This window comes from Mandrillus leucophaeus, unplaced genomic scaffold (assembly GCF_000951045.1).
Source record: "Mandrillus leucophaeus isolate KB7577 unplaced genomic scaffold, Mleu.le_1.0 Scaffold1, whole genome shotgun sequence".
Classification (NCBI taxonomy): Eukaryota; Metazoa; Chordata; class Mammalia; order Primates; family Cercopithecidae; genus Mandrillus; species Mandrillus leucophaeus.
In genome coordinates, this window is record NW_012098097.1 from 12,459,913 (window position 1) to 12,464,752 (window position 4,840).

Genomic DNA, 4,840 nt, shown 5'->3' on the forward strand with positions numbered 1-4,840 from the left:
TTTTCGGGAGGCTGAGGTAGGAGGATCATTTGAACCCAGGAGTTCAAGGCTTTAGTGAGTTCTGATTGAACCACTGCACTCCAGCCTGGGCAACAGAGCAAAAGACTGACTCTGAAAAAAGAAAAAAAAAGTTTCCGTAATAAAACAGCATGTATAATATTTCATTTATGTGAAGTCAAATATGTGAGTGGATCTAGAAAGAAGTATACAGGCCAGGCATGGTGATTCACGCCTGTAATCCTAGCACTTTTGGAGGCCATGGCAGGAGGATCGCTTGAGCCCAGGAGTTTGAGACCAGCAAGGACAACATGGCGAAACCGCATCTCTACAAAAAATACCAAAATTAACCGGGCATGGTGGCACATGCCTGCAGTTCCAGCTGCTTGGGAAGCTGAGGCAGGAGGATCACTTGAACCCGGGAGGTGGAGGTTGCAGTGAGCTGAGATCGTGCCAGTGCACTCTAGCCTGGGTGATAGAGTGAGACCCGGTCTCAAAAACATAAAACATAAAACAAAAGCAGCATACAAAGGTGTTTACGGAAAGGTTAGTGGGTGCGCCTGGGCGATGGGAACTCAGGCAGGTCTGTATCTTCTGTCCTGCTCTGTGTGGAGCAGGTAGTGTAACGTTTCGATGAGGGTCCGGCCCTGAAACGGGCAGCCCTGGGGGTGGGAGTGCAAATGTTCCCCACCCTTTCTGTACAACACGGTTAAAGCCTTCTTGGCCGCTGCCATCAGGGTTCACTTTTTAAAGATCCTGCTCCACCTTCCAGCCACTCTTGGTTCGTGCCTCCCTTTGGTTTTTGTTTGTTTGTTTTGTTTTGTTTTGTTTTGTGACAGAGTCTCGCTCTGTTGCCCAGGCTGGAGTGTAGTGTCACAATCTCGGCTCACTGCAACCTCTGCCTCTCGGGTTCAAGTGATTCTCCTGCCTCAGCCTCCCACGTAGCTGGGATTACAGGCGCCCGCCGCCACGCCTGGCTAATTTTTTGTATTTTCAGTAGAGATGGGGTTTCGCCACGTTGGCCAGGCTGGTCTTGAACTCCTTACCTCAAGTGATTAGCCCACCTTGGCCTCCCAAAGTGCTGGGATTACAGGTGTGAGCTAGTGCGCCTGGCCTTCCCTTTGGGTTTTGTTTTGCAAAGTCTATTGATCTATTTTATGCCATCCTACAGGCCATCTTTGAGAAGGTGGGACTTTGGCCTCTCTTCGTCACTTCCATCTACTGTCACCCCACCCTGCTGCCCCTCCGCAGACAGGCACCCCTCAGGGCAAAAGCAGCCATGAGCCAGGGCACCTCCCTTTAGCAAACCTGCTTGGATTCCAGCCTTCACAGCCCTAGGCCGCAGCCCCAAAGCCAGCCCTGTTGCCCTGGTCAAGTCTCCAGTGACTCCAGAAAGAGAGGAGAGGCAGAGAGGTTGTCCTGGTGGTAAGTAAGAAGCCCACGACAGGCCGGGCGCGGTGGCTCAAGCTTGTAATCCCAGCACTTTGGGAGGCCGAGACGGGCGGATCACGAGGTCAGGAGATCGAGACCATCCTGGTTAACCCAGTGAAACCCCGTCTCTACTAAAAAATACAAAAAACTAAACTAGCCGGGCCAGGTGGCGGGCGCCTGTAGTCCCAGCTACTCGGGAGGCTGAGGCAGGAGAATGGCGTAAACCCGGGAGGCGGAGCTTGCAGTGAGCTGAGATCCAGCCACTGCATTCCAGCCTGGGCGACAGAGCGAGACTCCGTCTCAAAAAAAAAAAAGAAGCCCACGACATCACTGGCTCCACAGACTGCCACAGGTAAACAGCTTGAAGCAGATGACTCAGGCTGAAAGCACATGAACTCTTCCTGCAGGGAGGTCGCCTGGATGCAGCAGTGGTTCCACCCCTGCTTTTGCAGACCTTGCTTCATGTGGGCTGAAATGGCAGCGCCTCTCCTCTTTGTGGCCGGGTTTTGCCTCCTCTTTGATTTGGAAGCGTCTCCTATCCTGCAAGGACAGTTTGAGCAGGGCCCCTGGGCCCTCCTTCCAAGAGGCTCCTGCAGCTGTGGACCCCCAAGAGTTTATGCCGCTGAGCTCTGCTGCCTCTCCCCACCTGTCTGCCCCCACACCTGTGACGCTGGCTCTCCTGGATCCTCCTGTAGACTGGTTCCTATAAGCACAAGGAGGAACATGCGAGATGCTGGGATTGGATGCTCGGGGCCTGGGGCTGGTGTTTCCTCATGCCCGGGCTATTTCCTTTTGGCCCTGGGCATGCCGTCATGTGCTTCCTTTCATGGGCGGGTTGGGGACCAGGGCCAGCGAGCAGAGACGGTCCCCAGGGCTTCTCCATCACTGACTCTTCCCAGGAAGCAGCGTCAGCTGGCGTTCTGGGGACCGGAGCTGGCCATGAGGGAGGGGTGGACGGCGAAGGAAGCGGCTGCCCAGCTCAGCAGGGATTTGTGGAGGCTGACTTGCATGGTTTCGGGTTCGCCTTGCCTGGAAGCCTGGCCAGGGGAGGCTCAGGTTTCCCGCCAGCTGGCCTTCCTCCTCCTCCTCCGTGTGAGTGACGACCCATGGCCATGATGTCATCACCTCGTACAAACAGAAGGGAGACTGGCTTGGTGGAGCTGGCGGCTGTCCCATGCTGAGTGCAGCAGTAAATTTCATTTCAAGGCTATGATTAGGTCTGTGCCCAAGAATGTCCCCTCTCTCCTCCCCTCTCCCCAGGCCTGTTTGTCTCTCTCTGTTCCTGTCCCGCCTGTTTTCCTCCTTGCCCTCCCCTCTGGTCCTTTCTCTCTTCTCTGGGGATGCTTCAGTTTCTCTGTGATATGGACCCTGTGGCCAGCAGCAGCATCAGGCCCGAACCAGACTCTCGTTACCTCCAGTTTCAAACCCAGCCTCGTGTCTTCTGGAGCCAGCTTCAGGAAGCGTGGGGCAGGTCTGAGTCCCTGGACTTCCTCCTGGGAGGATGGGTTGGGGTGAGGGCTAGAGTTCCTGAAGGCCCTCATTCAACCTTGAGCTGCGGAGCCAGACAGCAGGAAGAGCAGGCTTGGGGTGGCTGTGGTCACTACCACCGAGATCAGAGGCAGCGAGGCAGGAGAAAGGTGAGGAGGAGCCAAGCTTTTTGGAAAGCGAGTCAGATCCTTCTTGCCATTCCCAGCTGGTTTCTGGAGGTTTGGGTCTGAGTCATTAACTCATTTTTTGGCATGGCCACCCTTCCTCTCAGCCTCGAGAGGGCCCCTGGGCTCTGTGGACACCTGTGACAGTCCTGCCGCCCATCACACTCAGCCTTGCCTCCAGCATGACCCGGCCACTCTGGTTCTGTCCTGGTGCTCTCTGGCCCAGGAATGAGGCCGACGGCTTGTCACCGCTCAGTGTCACCTGCGTTCACCGGCCCCTGCTTGCCTCCCGTTGAAGGTGCCACCCGGCCACAGAACCGTGTTGCCGTGGATGCCCGTGAGGAAGGCTCCGAGGTCTGGACAGGTGGTGTCCCACCGCACCTGCACTGGGCTGGGCTGCCTGCGGGGGTAGAGGGTGCCCTGGGTCGTTGTCAGTGCTCCCTGTCCTGTGGGACTGTGGTTCTGACCCCTTGGAGGAGGTAGCAGAACACCCTGGATGTGGCCTCGTCAATGAGAGAGCCCACAGTCCCTCCCGGCCCCATCAGACACTGCCTGCCCCACATTCAGCCATCCTTCCTCATTAAGACCAGCCTGGCCTCCAACCTGTGCTCACCAGGCAACAGCCAGTTGAGAATGAGGCGATGCGCTGCAGCCCCGGGGAGGGGCCCAGCTGGGGCGGGGTGGAGACGCAGTCGTCCTAGCAACCGGCAGAGGTGGACACCGCATTTCTGTGGCTCATCACCCTGACTTCATCTGGACTCCTTGTATTTTCTCTCATAGATTTCTCATTCTCGTGTCTGTCTCCCCCACTGACTGTAACCTCTTAAGGCTATAGTTCATTTATTCATTCAACAGGTATTTACTGGGCACCAGCCATGGGGCTGTGCAGACACCAGGGAAATGGATGGGGAGTGGCCCCTCCTTCCTGCAGTGCAAACCATCCTTTAATATTACCTTCTCTTTTTCTGGATAGAGAAGCATGTCAACTTTATTCTGCAATGGCTTATCTTAGCATAAGACATTTCTCTTAAGGGCAAAACCAGCTTCCCAGCATCCTTGCCTTGGAATCCTCACCCTCAGCAAAAACACACAACTTTAATATGAAAGAGACAGAGACCGTTGTAAAAAGTGTGCCGAGTGCGGTGACTGTGGTGCAACCCAGGGCAATGGACGGGTGCCAGCAGGGTTGGGGTGGTCTGGGGGCGCTGTCTGGGATGTCTCGAGTGGGACCTGGAGGTTGAGTCAGGGTGATCCAGGTGGAGGAGGCAGGTGCTGCTTCAGACCATGGAGCTAGCGGTGCTGGGAAGCCCATAGGCTGGAGGACACCCAGGACTCCAGGGGGTCAGGCTGGCTGAGCCAGAGCTGGGTGGGGGCAGAGCCTGGGCTGTCGGCACAGGGGGCTGAAGGTGAGTGCAGGGAAACGGAGACAGCAGCAGCTGTTGGTGGTGACTCACTGCTGCTCTGATGATTGGAAACACATGTTCCCACCGGCGCTTATTACTTACAGCCGAGGGTTCTTGGACGGCATGGACGTCAACAGGGAGAGGGGTGGGGAGGGAGAGTGGTCGGCGGTGGGGTTGTGGGGAGGGGCTCTAGGGTCCCTTACTTATCACTGCTCACTGGCTCTGCCACTTAGAGTCTGCGGCAGGATGCTCTGGCCATATTCCTACTTGCTACAGAAAGAAAGAAAGAAAGAAAGAGAGAAAGAGAAAGAGAGAAAGAGAGAAAGGAAGGAAGGAAGGAAGGAGGGAGGGAGGGAG